This window comes from Macaca fascicularis, chromosome 10 (genome assembly GCF_037993035.2).
Source record: "Macaca fascicularis isolate 582-1 chromosome 10, T2T-MFA8v1.1".
In the NCBI taxonomy this organism is placed as follows: Eukaryota; Metazoa; Chordata; class Mammalia; order Primates; family Cercopithecidae; genus Macaca; species Macaca fascicularis.
In genome coordinates, this window is record NC_088384.1 from 28590476 (window position 1) to 28608030 (window position 17555).

Here is a 17555-nt window from a genome sequence, read left to right on the forward strand (position 1 = left end):
CTCAGCTCACTGGAAGCTCCGCCTCCCGGGTTCACGCCATTCTCCTGCCTCAGCCTCCGGAGTAGCTGGGACTACAGGCGCCCGCCACCTTGCCCGGCTAGTTTTTTGTATTTTTAGTAGAGACGGGGTTTCACCATGTTAGCCAGGATGGTCTCGATCTCCTGACCTTGTGATCCGCCCGTCTCGGCCTCCCAAATTGCTGGGATTACAGGCTTGAGCCACCGCGCCCGGCCAATTGTGTGTTCTTTTTATGGCTGCGTAGTATTTTATGGTGTGTATGCACCACATTAAAAAAAAAATGTCAAATCCGCTGTTGCTGGTCACCTAGGATGCTTCCACGTCTTTGTTCTTGTGAACGGCACGGCAATGAATGCAGAAGAACATGTGTCTTTTTGAAGAAGGATTTATTGTTTTTTGGGTAGATACCAAGTGTAGTGGAATTGCTGGGTTTGATCGTAGTTCTGTTTTAAGTTTTTTGAGAATCTCTAAACTGGTTTCTACGGTGTGAACTAGTTTTCACGTTGACCAAGAGTGTAGCAGCGTTCCCTTTCCTTTGCTGCCTCCCAGCATGTTGTTTTGACTTTGGAAAAATGCCCATTCTGACCAGCGTGAGATGGTATCTCATTGTGTTTGGGAGTTGCATTTCACTGATGATTAGTGACATTGTGCATTTTTTCATGTCGGTTGGTCACTTGAACATCATCTTCTTTTTTTTTTTAAATTTATTTTTATTTTTTTATTTTATGAGACAGTGTTTCGCTTTGTTGCCCAGACTAGAATGCAGTGGCGTGATCTTGGCTCACTGCAACCTCCGCCTCCCGGGTTCAAGTGATTCTCCTGCCTCAGCCTCCCAAGTACCTGGGATTACAGGCGTGTGCCAAGACGCCCAGCTAATTTTTATATATTTAGTAGAGATGGGGTTTTACCATGTTGGCCAGGCTGGTCTCGAACTGTTGGCCTCAAGCTATGTGGCTGCCTCAGCCTCCAAAAGTGCTGAGATTGCAGGCGTGAGCCACCATGCTGAGCCTGTTTCCTTAAATTTCTTTACAAAAATTTACCCTAGGCCGGGCGCGGTGGCTCAAGCCTGTAATCCCAGCACTTTGGGAGGCCGAGACGGGTGGATCACGAGGTCAGGAGATCGAGACCATCCTGGCTAACACGGTGAAACCGTGAAACCCCGTCTCTACTAAAAAATACAAAAAACTAGCCGGGCGAGGTGGCGGGCGCCTGTAGTCCCAGCTACTCGGGAGGCTGAGGCAGGAGAATGGCATAAACCCGGGAGGCGGAGCTTGCAGTGAGCTGAGATCCGGCCACTGCACTCCAGCCTGGGCGACAGAGCGAGACTCCGTCTCAAAAAAAAAAAAAAAAATTTACCCTATGGTAAAAGTGTACTACCAGAGAGTAGAATGAGACACTTTGGTCCGTGCGTACATTGTGTAATGATGAAATCAGGGTGTTTAACATCTCTCTTGCCTCACAGAGTTATTATTCCTTTGAGGTGAAGACATTCAGAATCCTCTTTTCTAGTTTTCTTGAAAACTACACTCTAATAATGTTAAACCTAGTGACTCTGCTGCTGTGGAATAGAACTACAGGTTTCATTCCTTTCATGGAATATGTAACTTTGTACCCATTTCCAATCCCTGACCGTGCCCCACCTTTGAACCCTAAACTGTGGTAAAACAGTTGTGCTTACCAGTTCTAAGAGATAAAGTTTTTTAGGTTGCTCCTGGGTGAGTCGATGTGGTTTGTCTTTTACTGCATAGTTATTTCTTCTCTTTTATTTTACTTATTTATTTATTTATTTAGAGATAGTGTCTGGCTCTGGTTGCTCAAGCTGGAGTTCAGTGGTGCGATCTTGGCTCACTGCATCCATGACCTCCTGTGGCTCAGGTGATTCTCCCACCTCAGCTTATCCAGTAGCTGGGACTTTTGAGACATGTCTCTTCAGGTGCATTGTCCAGCTTTGGCTGGGTTACTTGGTTTTGCATGTTTCACTTCTTAGTAGCATTAGTTTCTCATGCATACCATGTAACAATCTCTTTCAGATAAATGATTCCTCATCATGCCCTCCCTATATGAAGAATGCCTTCTCATTGTTGATTGGTTCACTGCTTCCTTTACCATGCCGTAGTTCTTAAGTTTTCTTTTTCACATGTTGAGTTTTCCTTTTGTTAGCAACGATTTTGGGTCAGGCCAGAAAGAAAATCACACTTTTGATGCATTTCATTGATTTTGAGTGTATTTTCCATGTATTTCCTAACTACTTTTTGTTTTTGCAACCTATGAGCATAGATTAAGTTGCCCTGAACTTCCACTCACTCTGTGTTTTCCTGTAGAAGTTTTATGCTTTTGGGTCTTGTGTTTAGGTTTTCATTTATTTCGAGTTGGTATTTGTGTATTGTGTAATATAAGGGTCCTATTTCGTCCTTTTTCATGTGAATATCCAGTATTTTCAGATTCATTAATTGAACAGACATCCCACTCCTCATTGGGTCTTCCAGGCATTCTTTTGAAAAACGTGTTGACTCCATACAGGCATACGTTTAGGGTCTGTTATGTCCGCATGGTTTCACTGTTACGTCTTTACCATAGTCTTTGGATGAGTAGATCTTTTCCATGTAATTTGAAATTGAACAGTGTGAGGCCTCCAAACGAGGTTGTATTTCCTAGGATTGCTTTGCATATTTGGAGTCTATGGTAGTTCCATGTGAATTTTTACTTGTGCGTAGTTACATTTCATGACAAGTTTGGTTCATACTGCATGTCCAGAATTAGGGGTACAATGGGGACATTGCGGTACTAGTGTACCTTACATAAGGATAAAGGATAAACTTGAGGTTTCCATGTTTTGTGAGTTTCCAGTTTTTTCAAAATCATTTACAGAATGGACTAGCTGTTTCCCAGTTTATTTGTCTGGGATTTTTTTTTTTTTTTTTTTTTTTTTTTTTTTTTTTGAGATGGAGTTTTGCTCTTTTGCCCAGGCTAGAGTGAAGTGGAAGTGGTGTGATCTCAGCTCACTGCAACCTCCATCCCCAGGATCCAAGCAATTCTCCCGCCTTAGCCCCTGAGTAGCTGGGATTATAGGCACACACCACCATGCTGGCTAATTTTTGTATTTTTATTTTATTAGAGACGGGGCTTCACCATGTTGGCCAGACTGGTCTCAAACTCCTGACCTCAAGTGGTCAGCCTGCTGTGGCTTCCCAAAATGTTGGGATTACAGGCGTGAGCCACCATGCCCAGCCTTTTGAGAAATCTATTGACTGTAAGTACATTCAGATTTGTCTGTTGGCTGCCTGATATTGTCCAGTGGCATATGTTTCTTATTTTTATGCCAGTTCCTTGCTGCCTCAGTAAGTATAGCTTTTCGATGTCGTTTGACATTGGGGAGCATGAGGCATTCAAGTGAGTTTCTATTTCTGGGAAGTGCTTTGGATTTTCCGGGTCTTCCATGGTTCTCTGTGAATTTTGTCATTGTTCATTTACAGTTTTAAAATTGGGTTTGTCATACATGTCCAAAATTAGGGGGTACAGTGGGATTTTGTTTACTTGCGTACTTTGAGGAATGATGAAGTCAGGGTGTTTTGCATATCTATTCCCATGTCTAGTTTTTATTTATTTGTGGTGTGAACCTTCAGTGTTCCTCTCCTTTCTAGCTCTGTTGAAAGAGATCCTACCATATTGTTACTTGTAGTCACCTTCCTGTGGAGTAGATCACCAGCATTAATTCCTCCCCTGGAAATGCAACTTGGTACCTATTACCAATGCCAGCCCATGCCCTCCCCTCTCCCCAGCGTCTGATAACCACTATTGTACTTTCACTTTCAATTAGATAATTCTTTTTTAGTCTCCTCATGGGTGAGATGATGCAGTGTTTGTCTTTCTCTGCCTGTCTGATTCCACTAAATATAATGTCTTCCAGGTTTATCCGTGTTGCCACAAAGGATGTTATGTCATCAATGTTTGTTGATGGGGTGTATTTTGTTGTGTCTGTATGCTGAAGTTCCTTCATCCCTTCATCAGTTGATGGACAGGTAGGTTGATTGCCTATCTTGGCTATTGTGTGTAATGCTTCGGTCAACCTGGGAAGGCAGCTATGGCTTCCTTCCATGCAGTGATTTCACTGTCCCTAAGTATATACCCACTGCTGGAATTGCCAGATGAAATGGTAGTTTTCTTTTTGATTGTTTGGGAAGCTCCAAGAGGTTTTCGTAGTGCCTATAGTAACAGTGATTTCTCCCAATAGTGCATGAGAGTATCTTTGTATGCACCTCCCTCTGGGGAATTTGTTTGAAATAATTGGTTTCTTTTTTTCAAATTAGAGTGAGTCTGTACCTGAGTGTGATTTTCAGTTACAGTTTAGAGATGACTAGTAATGTTGAGAACCACCTTTTTTATATGTTAGTGAATTGCACATTGTCTTTTCAGTGATGTCTGTTCAGGTTTGTTGTCCAGTTTTGGCTGGGTTCCTTGGTTTTGTTTTGTTCCTCAGTGGCGTGTTAGTTTCTTCTGAATGTCAGATAATCCCTTTCAGATACTTGATTCCTTGTAATGTCCTTTCTATCTGAAGAATGCCTTCTGAGTGTTGGTTGGTGCATTGTTTTCTTTACTGTGCAGTATTTCTTCAGGTTTTTTTTTTTTTACTGGTTGATTATTATTTTAGTTCACAGTAATTATTCTTGTAAGATATAGTCAATAATAAAAACAAGAATTTTTGACTTCTATTATTGGAAGTGTTTTCCTTCTGTTGTTTTTCTCACTATTTAACATTGATTTAGGTTTTTTGAAATTTAAGCTCACTCTGTTTTCCTGTAGGCATTTGATGCTTTGGGGTCACGTGTTTAGGTTTTAATTTGTGAGCCACAGCACCCAACCTCATTGCATCTTGTAGGCGTTCTTTTGAGAAAAATGTGTTGACTGCATACAGACATACGTTTAGGTACTGTTATGTCCATAGGTGCATGGTTTCTTTTTATGCCACTGACGTAGTCTTTGGATAAGTAGAGTTTTTACCTGTAATTTGAAGATGAAGAGTGTGAGGCCTCCAAACTAGTTTGTATTTCCTAGGATTGCTTTGCATATTCAGGGTCTTTGGTGGTTCCGTGTGAATTTTTAGCTGTGTATAGTTAACGTTTTGTAAAACGTGTGGTTCATACCACATGTCCAGAATTAGCAGTGAATGGGACATTTTGATACTTGTATATCTTGCATAAGGATAGAATCAAGAAGTTTCTTGTGCCTGTGACCATGTATAGGTCTTATATCTTGGAGGTGTGAACATCGGTATCTCCTCCTTGGTAGCTATTTTGAGAAAGACACAACCGTATTGTTACACACAGTCTCCCTGCTGTGGAGTAGAATACCAGAATGTATTCTTCTCCTTTAACTCTCTGCATACCTATTGCCAATCCTTGCCTGTGTCCTCTCCTCTACCCAGCCTGTGGTGACCACTACTGTATTTCCACCTTCAGTGAGTAAAATTTTTCAGCTCCCACATGAGTGAGAACGTGCAGGGTTGATCCTTCTCTTTTCTCTGCCTTTCTGATTTGATTGAACATATCTTGCAGGTGCAGCCGTGTTGCGGGAAAGAGAAAATGCCCTGAATTTTGATGGCTGAAAAATATTCCATTGTGCCTGTGTCCTGAAGATTCTTCATCCCTTCATCTGTGGATGGACAGGTAGGTTGATTCCATCTTTTGGCTATTGTCAGTAGTGTGTCAAGAAAGAAGAGAAGGAAGCTTTGTCTCCAGCATATGAATTTCATTTGCTTTCCATGGATAACCATGGGTGGGATGATGACATTACATGTTAGGCACATGTTTAATTTGTTCAGGGACCTTCCAGTGTTTTTCCTAGATCACATCCTAATTAAAGTTCCACCCAGTAGTGTGTAAGATTATCCCTTTCTTTGCCTCCTCACCAGCCTTTGCCTTATTTCAAACACAGTCTTTCTTTTTGGCAATATTCATATCAGTTGGATTGAGATGGTGCCTGAGTGTGGTTTTCATTTACATGTTTGAAATGAGTTGATCTCAAACAGTGATGTTGAGAAACCCATTCTTTTACCTGGTTTTTTGTTTTTGTTTTGTGGAGACAGTTTCTCTCTTGTTGCCCAAGCTGAAGTGCAATGGCACCATCTCAGCTCACTGCAACCTCCATCTCCTGTGTTCAAGTGATTCTCCCTCCTCAGCCTCCTGAGTAGCTGGGAGTAGAGGTGTGTGCCCCCATACCCGGGTAATTTTTGTATTTTTAGTAGAGATGGGGTTTCACTACGTTGGCCAGGCTAGTCTCGAATCCCTGACTTCAGGTGATCTGCCTTACTCAGCCTCTCAATGTACTTGGAATCCAGGCGTGAGCCCCTGCACTCGGCTCTTGTACCTGTTAACTCATTTCATGTGTACTTATCCAAAGTGACTACGCAGGTTTCCTGCTGAGTTTTTGCTGTGTTACTCAGGTTCCTTGCCCAATTTTCATTGGTTGTGTGTGTTTTCATTGATAGTAGTGTTAGTTTCTGGTAAATGTTCAATACAAACCTCCCTCTGATATGTAATTACTTACCAGTTTCTTCCAGTGTGTACTATGCCTGCTGTTTCACTTGCTTTTTTTTCTTTCTATTCCAGTGAAGAAGCTCTTCATTTTTGGTCTGTTACATGTTTCTTTTGTTGGCAGTGGTTTTGTGTTTACTCAAGAGAAATACTAATTTCTGTTTCTTTCCCTTGGCAGTGAGTATATTTTTTTGATTTTCTTAATCTTCCTTTCTCTTAGCCACCCGTGATGATAGGTTCAGGTTTCGCTAAGCTAATGCTCACCTTCAGTTTTCTCAAAGAAATTTTAAGCTTGCAGGTCTTGTGTTTGTTTGTGGAAGTGATTTTGCATGGATTTCTGTGTGTCATGGAAAACAAGGTTTTATTTAATTCTTTTGTGTGTGGATTTCCCATTTCCTCAAAGCCATTGACAGAATGAACTAGTCATTTCCCATTTTATTCGGGGTTCTTTTTAGAAATCTGTTGACTATAAGTACATGTATTTTTGTTGCTTGGATGCCTAATACTGTCCAATGGCGTATGTTTCTCTTTTTATGCCAGTTCCTTGAGCTTGAATAAGTATAGCTCTTCAGTGTAATTTGACATCGAGGAGGGTGAAGCCTTCAAATGAGTTCCTATTTCTGGGAATTGCTTTTGGATTTTCAGGGTCTTCCATGGTTCTATGAATTTTAGCATTGTTCATTTATAGTTTTAAAATTAAGTTTGTAATACATGTCCAAAATTAGGGAGTACAGCAGGTTATTTTCCTACATGTATATCCTTGAGGAATGATGAGAGCTGCATGTTTTGCATGTCTATTTCCATGTCTAGTTTTCATTTGTTTGTAGTGTGAACCTTCAGTGTTCTGCTCCTTTCTAGCTCTATTGAAAAACAGGCTACCATATTGTTACTTGTAGTCACCCCCCTGTGGAGTAGATCACCAGCATTGGTTCCTGCCCTGGAAGTGCAACTTGGTACCCATTACCATTGCCAGCCCATGCCCTCTCCTTCCCACAGCCTCTGATAACCACCACTGTACCTTCATTTCACTTAGATAATTCTTTTTTAGCTTCCACTTGGGTGAGATGATGCAGTGTTTGTCTTTCTCTGCATGGCTGATTCCATTGGATATAATGTCTTCCAGGTCCATCCGTGTTGCCGCAAATAATGTTATGTCATCAGTTTTTGTTCATGGGGCGCATTTCATTGTGTCTGTATGCCGATGCTACTTCATCTCTTCGTCAGTTGATGGATGGGTAGGTTGATTGCATATCTTGGCTATTGTGAGTAGTGCTTCCTTCAACCTGGGAAGGCAGCTATGGCTTCCATATAGTAATTTCACTGTCCCTAAGTATTTTATATTTTTAGTAGAGACACAGTTTCACCATGCATGCACATACACGCTGTTGGAATTGCTAGATGAAACGGTAGCTAGCTTTGTGATTGTTTGGGAAGCTCCGAGAGGTTTTGTAGTGCCTATGGTAACAGTGATTTCTCCCAACAGTGTATAAGAGTATCTGTGTATGCAGCTCCCCCTGGGGTATTTGTTTGAAATAATTGGTTTCTTTTTTTTGTCTGAATTAGAGTGAGTTTGTATCTGAGTGTGATTTTCATTTACAGTTTAGAGATGATTAGCAATGTTGAGAACCATCTTTCTTTTTTTTTTTTTTTAACCTGTTAGTGAATTGCATATTGTCTCTTCAGTAACGTCTGTTCAGGTTTGTTGCCCAGTTTTGGCTGGGTTACTTGGTTTTGGGTGTTTTGTTTCTCAGTAGGGTGTTAGTTTCTTCCAAATGTCAGATAACAACTGCTTTTAGATGCAGGATTTATTGTAATGTCCTTTCTGTTTGAAGAATGTCTTCTGAGTGTTGGTTGGTGCGTTGTTTTCTTTACTGTGCAGAATTTCTTCAGGTTTTCTGTGTCTTTATTTCTTGATTATTATTTTAGTTAGTGGTAATTTTTTATTTTTATTTTTCCTTTTTTGGGGGGGAGTTTTGCTCTGTTGCCCAGGCTGGAGTGGGGTGGCACAGTCTTGGCTCACTGCAACCTCCACCTTCCGGGTTCAAGCGATTCTTTGTCTCAGCTTCCTGAGTAGCTGGGACTACAGGTGTGCGCCACCACTCCTGGCTAATTTTTGTATTTTTAGTGGAGACACAGTTTCACCATGCTCCTGACCTCAAGTGATCTACCCACCTTGGCCTCCCAAGATGCTGGAATTACAGGTGTGAGCCACAGTCCCCAGTCAGCAGTGATTATTTTTGTAAGGTAAGGTCAATAACAAAAAACTAGAATTTTTGACTTCTATTATTGGAAGTGGTTTTTTTTCTGTTTTTATTTTTTCCTATTGTTTTCTTTTACAACCTGCCAGGTTAGATTCAGGTTTTCCAAAACTTAAGCTCACTCTGTGTTTTCCTTTTTTTTTTTTTTTTTTGAGGCGGAGTCTCGCTCTGTCGCCCAGGCTGGAGTGCAGTGGCGCGATCTCGGCTCACTGCAAGCTCCGCCTCCCGGGTTCCCGCCATTCTCCTGCCTCAGCCTCCCGAGTAGCTGGGACTACAGGCGCCCGCCACCACGCCCGGCTAATTTTTTTTGTATTTTTAGTGGAGACGGGGTTTCATTGTGTTAGCCAGGATGGTCTCGATCTCCTGACCTCGTGATCCGCCCGTCTCGGCCTCCCAAAGTGCTGGGATTACAGGCTTGAGCCACCGCGCCCGGCAACTCTGTGTTTTCCTGTAGCAGTTTTATGCTTTTGGGTCTTGTGTTTAGGGTTTAATGTATTTTGAGTTTATATTTGTGTATTCTCCCAGTCTTTAGGATGCCTTTTTTTGTTTGTTTCATTGTTTTCCTTTCCCTGTAGAAGTTGTAAAGTATCCCTAATCTCTCATGGTTATAGTTTCATATGTTAGCAGTGATTTTTGTGTTCAACACCCTACTTATACAAAACACACACAAACACGCACACACACAGCCAAGCCTTGCATTGTCTGTGGGTGTAGTTTCCCTACCTTTTTTTTTTTTTTTTTTTTTTTTTTTTTTTTGTATTTTTAGTAGAGACAGAGTTTCACCATGTTAGCCAGGATGGTCTCGATCTCCTGTCCTCGTGATCCGCCTGCTTTGGCCTCCCAAAGTGCTGGGATTACAGGCATGAGCCACTGCTCCCAGCCTTTTTTTTTCTGAGATGAAGTTGTGCTCTTGTCTCTCAGGCTGGAGTGCAATGGCACGATCTCGGCTCACTGCAACCTCTGCCTCCTGGGTTCAAGCGATTCTTCTGCCTCAGCTTCCCAAGTATCTGGGATTCTAGGCGGCTGCTACCATGCCTGGCTAATTTTTGTACTTTTAGTAGAGACGGGGTTTCACCATATTGGCCAGGCTGGTCTCAAACTCCTGACCTCAGGTGATCCGCCTTGCCTTGGCCTCCCAAAGTACTGGGATTACAGGCCTGAGCCACCTTGCCCGGCCACTTTTTTTTTTTTTTAATGTTATGAGGCTTTTTTACCTTTTGCAGCATGTGTGCAAAGACACAGGTTTCCTAAATATATGCCCACTCTATGTTTTCTTATAGGACTTTTACAGTTTCAAGATTGAGTTTAGGTCTTTAATTCATTTTGTGTTGATTTAGTGTATTGTGAAATGTAGGGGTCCTATTTCAGTGTTTTGCCTGTAGATAAAATCATTGATTGAACCAGACTCTCCCTTTGCCACTGTGTCTGTTTGGGGTTTTGAAAAATGTGTTCCCTACATATCATGTTGGGTTGAGTATCTGGCTATCTCATTCTGTCCCTTAGGTCCTCGTTCTGTGTTTGTGACAGTCGTGGATTGTTTGAATAACTGCAGATGCTATTTTCACTTATTATTTTCTTTGCTTCTAACCTTGGATTTTTCTTTTTCTTTTCTTTTTTTTTTTTTTTTTTTTTTTTGAGACAGAGTCTTGCTCTGTGGCCCAGGCTGGAGTGCAGTGGTGCGATCTTGGCTCACTGCAACCTGTGCCTCCCGGGTTCAAGCGATTCTCTTGCCTCAGCCTCCTAAGTAGCTGGGACTACAGGCACCCGCCACCATGCCAGGCTAGTTTTTGTATTTTTAGTAGAGATGAGGTTTCACCATATTGGCCAGGGTGCTTGTGAACTCTTGACCTTGTGATCTGCCCATCTTGGCCTCCCAAAGTGCTGGGATTAGAGGCATGAGCCACAGTGCCCTAACCTTGGATTTTTCTTTTAATGCTTTCTGCTCTCATTATTATAGTTTAAAGCATACATAATCAAGTTAGTTACATCTGTTGATTGTATGACGCTGAGTCTTGGGGTGCCAGCAACCCCATAACATAGGCAGTGAGCAGAGGGTCCACAGGGTGGGTCTTCAGCACACGCTCCCCCTCCCTAGTTTTTTTTTATTGTTCTGGTGGTCATTCCAGGTGTCTGTTGTTCTCTTCTTTATATTTAAGTCCATTCAAAGTTTAGCTCCCACTTACAAGTGAGAACATGTGGCATTTGGTTTTCTATTTGGGCCTTAGTTCACTTATGACAGTGGCCTGCAGTTTCCATCTTCTGGGCTCAGGTGATCTTCCCACCTCAGCCTCTAGATTAGATAGGACTACAGGTGCCCGCCACCACATCCAGCTAATTTTTTTATTATTGTAGAGATGGGATTTCATCATTTTGCTCAGGCTGGTCTCGAATTCTGGACTCAAGCCATCCACCTGCCTTGGCCTCCCAAAGTGCTAGAATTACAGGTGTGAGCCACTGTGCCAGCATCTCATCCACTGTTGATGGCTAGGTTGATTCCATGTCTTTGACATTGTGAATAACACTGCCATGAACATACGAGTGCCTGTGTCTTTCAGATAGATGGATTGATTTTCCTTTGGGTAGATGCACAGGAGTGGGCTTACTGGGTGAGAGTGTAGTTCTGTTTTCAGCTCTTTGAGAAATCCCCGATCTACTTTCAACGGTGTCTGTACTGATTTTTATCCCCTGCAAAAGTGTACCAGCGTTTCCTTTCCTTGACTGCCTCGCCAGCGTGTGTTCTTTGCCTGCGTGGTCCTCACCATTGTGACCTGTGTGGGATGGCATCTCGTCATGCTTTTGATTGGCAGCTCTCTGGTAATGAGTGAGTTTTAGCATGTTTTCCTATTTGTTGGTTGCTTATTGACTTTTGAGGAGTGTGTGTTCACATCCCTGGCCCGTTTATTAATGGGATATTCTTTTTCTGTTTATTCCTCTGGTTGACTTGTTGAAGGGCCTTGTAGATTCTGCATGTTAGACGTTGGTCAGAGGCACAGTTTGGGAACGTGTTCTCCCATTCTGTGCGCTGTCTGTTTACTCTGCGTAGTCTCTCTTGCTGTGCAGCAGCTCTTTCAGGTGTTAAGTCTGACTTGTCAATTTTTGTTTTTGTTGCCGTTGCTTTTCAGGACTTAGCCATCTAAATGCTTTGCCAAAGCCTATGTGGAAAAGGATATTTTACAAGTTTTCTTATAAGATTTTAATAGTTTGAGTTTTTACATTTAAATCTTTCATTCATCTTGAGTTCCTCTTTGTGTCTGGTGTGAGGTAGGGGCCCAGTGTTACTCTTCTGCACATGGCTAGCTGCTTATTTCAACACCATTGATTGAATAGGGTGTCCTTCTCCTTTTGCTTACATGTGTGGATTCTATGTTAGATCAGATAGTTTTCAGTGTGTGGTTTTACTTCTTGGTCCTCTCTTGCGTTCTACTGCTCTGTGTGGAAGTGGGTCCCTGGCTTTTCCCTGAAATTTGAAATCAGGGAGTAATGTATCCGACATAGCCTGGATGTCTCAGGATTGCTGAGGATGAAACTCAGGGCACTTCATGGTCCCACATAAATATTAGCAGCGCGTATTTCTATTTCTTTTTTTTTTTTTTTTTTTGAGACGGAGTCTTGCTCTGTCACCCAGGCTGGAGTGCAGTGGCCGGATCTCAGCTCACTGCAAGCTCCGCCTCCCGGGTTTACGCCATTCTCCTGCCTCAGCCTCCCGAGTAGCTGGGACTACAGGCGCCCGCCACCGCGCCCAGCTAGTTTTTTGTATTTTTCGCGTATTTCTATTTCTTTCAACACATGTGTTGTATAGTAAAGGAACAATACAATGAGAGGATAGAGTGGGGCGTTTTGGTCCATGCATACATTGTGGAATGATGAAATCAGGGTACTTAGTGTTTCTGTTACCTTTTCCCATTGTTTATTCCTTTATGGTGAGAACCTTCAGTATTCTCCTGTCAAGCTGCTTTGAAAGTGATGTGCCGATACCGTTAACCCTGGTCACCCTGCACTGGAATAAAACAACAGAGTTTTCCTCCTCTCATTTATATGTAACTTTATACCCTTTTACAATCCCTGCTCATTACCCCTCTTTTCTCCCAATCCCTGGAAACCAATATTGTGCTCGCCAGGTCTTTGAGATAGAGTTTCTCAGATTTTGCATGTGTGAGATGACTCAAGGTTTGTTTCTCTCCCCCTTTGCTCATTTAATTTACCCTCATGTTCTCCAGGTGCAACCGTGTGGTTCCCCACGATGTGATGTCATTGTGGTTTTCTGTGTGAAGAGTATCCCGGTGTGTACATGTGGAGCAGCTTCTTTCTCCCTTCGTCTGTGGATAAGCAGGTAGGTTGATGCTTACACTGGCTCTTGGGAACAGTACTGGAATCCACATGGGTGGGTAGATCTATCTTTGGTGTCCTGATTTCAATGGCTTTGAGTGTATTTCCAGTAGTAGAATTGCTGGTTGAAATGGTAGTTGGAGTCTTTCAAGGTTTGGAGGAACCTCCAAGTGGTTTCTGTAGTGTGTGTGCTAGTTAACCTTCTCACGGACTGTGGAAAAGAATGTCTCTTTCACCAGCATTTGCCTTTCTTTCAATGTTCTTTTGTCTTTTTTTTGTTACAAAAAATAAGATGGTGTCTAAGTGTGGTTTTGATTTACATTTTGCTTGTGGTTAGCGTTGTTTGCCAAGTTATTGTGAACTTGTTTCAATGTGACATGTAAGACTGGGCAAAGGACCTGAAGACCTGAGATGGATGCACAGGTAAAATATTCTGAATCAACTTACTGATCCTCATGAGAAGTCAATCAAAACCACACTCAGATGTCATCTCATTCTGGTGACAATGAATGTTACCAAAATGAGATAGCAATTTCATTGCGGTAGAGTATGTGTGTATAACCAGCGGGTACAAGGGACATTTTGATCTATGTAAACGTAGCATCATAATGAAGTCGCAGTGTCTGGCATCTCTGTGAGCTCCAGACTTATGATTTCTCTGTGGAGAGAATATTCACAACTGACCTTTGTAGCTGTTTTGAAAATTTTGGTTTTCTGTTCTTGCCTTTTGTTCATAATGGCCTACAGCTCTGTCCAGGTTTCTGGTAAGGGCATGGATTTGTTTTTTATGGCTGTGTAGTGTTCCGTGGTGTGTATGTACCACATTTCCTTTCTCTGATCCACTGCTGATGGGCACCAAGGCTGATTCCATGTCTTCACCATTGTGAGTAGTACTGCCATGAACATACGAGTGCATGCGTGTTTTGGATGGAAGGATTTTCCTTCGGGTAGATCCTCAGGAGTGGGTTTGCAGCGTTGGGTGGTAGTTCTCTTTTAGGTTCTTTGAGAAATGTCCACACTGCTCTCCAGGGAGTCTGAACTAGTTTGCATTTCCCCCAACAGTGGACCTGCATTTCTTTGCTCATCTGCCCCACCAGCCTCTGTTGTTGTGGACTGTGTGTCATAATTGCCATTCTGACCAGTGTGAGATGGTATCTCAGTATGTTTCTGATTTGCATTTCTCTGATGATCAGTGAGATCGAGCATGTTTTTATTCTAATTGGTTACTGGTACACCTCCTTTTAGTGTGTGTTCATGTCCCTTGCCTATTTATGAGTTTTTTTTTTTCCTGATTTTATTTGTTTAAGCTCTTTACGGTAAATCCTGGATATTAGACGTTTTTCAGATGCATAGTTGGGGAATATGTTCCCTCATTCTATAGGCTGTGTGCTGACTCTGTCGTTGTTTCTTGTACAGCAGCTCTTTTGAGCATTAGGTCCCACTGATCAGGATTGCTTTTGTTGCCATTGCTTTTGGGGGCTTGACATATAAATGCTTTGCCAAAGCCTCCGTCAAGAAGGGTATTTGCTAGATTCTCGTGCAGGATTTTTTCATTTCAGGTCTTGCATTTTTATGTGTTTATGTATTTATTTAGGGACCGCGTCTCACTCTGTCATACAGGCTGGAATGCAATGGAGCGATCTCGGCCCACTGCCCCCTTCTGGGTTCAAGTGATTCTTCTGCCTCAGTCTCCTGAATAGCTGGGCGTACAGGTACGCACCACCATGCCCGGCTAACTTTTTTTTTTTTATTAGAGACGGGGTTTCACCGTGTCAGCCAGGCTGGTCTTGAACTCCCGACTTCAAGTCATCTGCCCGTTTTGACTCCCAAGTGCTTGGATTCCAGGTATGAACTGCTGCGCCCAGCCCAGGGTTTTGCATTTCAATCTTTGATTCATTTTGAGTTGCTTTCTGTACATGGTGAGACATAGGGGCCCAGGCCCAGTGTTATTTCTTCTACATCTAGCTAGCCACTTATCCCAGCACCACTTACTGATAGGGAGTCCTTTCTCTTATTTTTGTTGATTTTTTTCAAGTGTCAGATGGTTTCAGGTGTGTAGGTTTATATCTAGGTCTTCTAATCTGTTCCACTGTGGAACTGGGTCCCCAGCTTTTCAGTGAAAATGCCAAGCTACTACATTGTCTATGGGTGTTTCCTTGTTTTAAGGTATTTTAAATACCTTTAGCAGCCTACGTGCATGGATTTCTTTTCTAAAATACACGTGCACCCTATGTTTTCTTGTAGGAGTTTTGTGGTTTCAGAGTTGAGTTTTAGGTCTTTAATGTATTTTGCATTGATTGTTGTGTTGCATGACATAAGGGTCCTATTTCAGTGGTTTGTATGTGAATATTCAGTTTGCTCAAAATCATCTATTGAATAGGTTCTCTTTTGCCCATTGCGTCTTTTTGGTGTCCTTTTGAAAAATGTGTTCACTATATGTAAATTGGGGTTGAGTATTTGGTTTACTCATTCTGTCCACTTTCTTAGTTTATGCCAATAAAATATTGTTTGCATAATTATAAAAGTTTGTATTTTTCATTCATGTTTTTAGCTTCTAAGTTTGTATTTTTTTAACATAATTTCTATGTTTATTATAGACTAAAGCATACAAAGGCAGATTAGTTACTGCCTTTGGTATATTGCATGACACTGAGACTTGGGGTCCGAGCAACCTGATCATGCAGGCAGTGGGTGTACCCACCAGGTAGGTCTTTAGCCCATACCTCGTCCCTTCTTCCTTTTTCATCTGATAGTCAGCAGTGTCTGTTGTTTTCACTTTTACGGTAGGGTGTATTCAATGTTAGCTCCACCTTAGAAGTGAGAACATGTGGCATTTGGTGTTCTGTGTTTTCCTTATTTCTCATTAGATAATGGCCTCCAGCTCCTTTCATGTTGCTGCCAAGGACATGATTTCCTCTTTTTTTTTTTTTACGGCTGCCTAGTGTTTTGTGGTATGTATGTACCACATTTTCCTTTTCAGATCCACTGTTGATGGGTACCTAGGTTGATTTCACGTGTTTGCCGTTGTAAATAGTGCCGTCATGAGCGTTTGTGTGCAAGTGTGCTTTGGACAGAAGGATTTATTTTCCTTGTGTATACCCCAGTAGTGGGATTGCTGAGTCAGATGGTAATTCTGGTTTAAGTTCTTTGAGCAATCTCCGAAGTGCTTTCCATGGTGTCTGAACTACTTTTCATTTTCACCAAAAGTGGACCAGTGCCCCCTTTCTCTGCTGTCTTGCCAGTGTCTTTTTTGTTTTTAACTTTGTAATCGCCATTCTGACCAGCATGAGATGATATCCATTATGCTTTTGATTTATATTTCTCTGACAATTAGGTTGAGCATGTTTTCACTTTTGTTGGTTGCTTGTACTTCATCTTTCGAGAATTGTGTGTTTGTATCCATTGCCTATTTATTAATTGAATATTTGGGGAGTTTTGCTAATTGATTTGTGTAAGGTCTTTAACGTAGATTCTGGATATTAGACCTTGGTCAGGTGCATAGTTTGGGAACATTTTCTCTCATCCTGTATGTCGTCTGTCTACTCTGTGGGTAATTTCTTGTGTTGCGTGGTGACTCTTTAGTGTATTAGGTCCCACATGTCGATTATTGCTGTTGTTGCAGTGTCATGTGGGGTCTTAGGCGTATAAATGCTTTGTCAAAGCTAATGTCGAGAAGGGTATTTCCTAGGGTCTCTTGTAGGATTTTTGTACTTTGAGGTCTTCCATTTATATCTTTCATCTGAGTGAACTTTGGTACATGGTGAGAAATAGAAGCCTAGTGTTATTTACTCTTCTGCACATGGCTCGCCATTTATCCCCAAGACTGTTGAAAAGGGAGTTCTTTCCCCATTACTTATCATTGTGTATTTCATCCAGCATCAGGTGGTATGAGGTGTGTGAGTTTACTTCAGGTTCTCTGTTCTTTTCCACTCATCCATGTGGAAGCAGGTCCCTAGAGTTTGAGTGAAATTTCACATCAGGGAGTGTGATGCATCCAATGTAGTTTGGATTTCTCAGAATTTCTTTGGAAATGCCCTGCATGAACTTCAGCTGACATGAACTTCAGCATTGTTTCTTTCTATGTACTTAAAAACAATTTGTCCTGTAGTAAAAGTATACGATTAAAGAGCAGAGTGGGACATTTTGATCCACGCATATATACCTTGTGTAATGAGGAAAGCAAGGCATTGACTGTCTCTATTACCTTGTGTAGTTATTATTTATTAGTTCTCTGTGGTTGCAATGTTCAGAATCCTTCTTTTCAGACTTTTTTGGAAAATATGGTAGGATACGGTTAACTCTAGACATCCTACTGTGGAATAGAACAGCTGAATTTATTCCTGTCATCTGAGTGTAACATTGTATCCATTTCCCAGTTCCTGCCCTGACTCTCCAACTCCCAGCCTCTCTTCACCACTGTGGA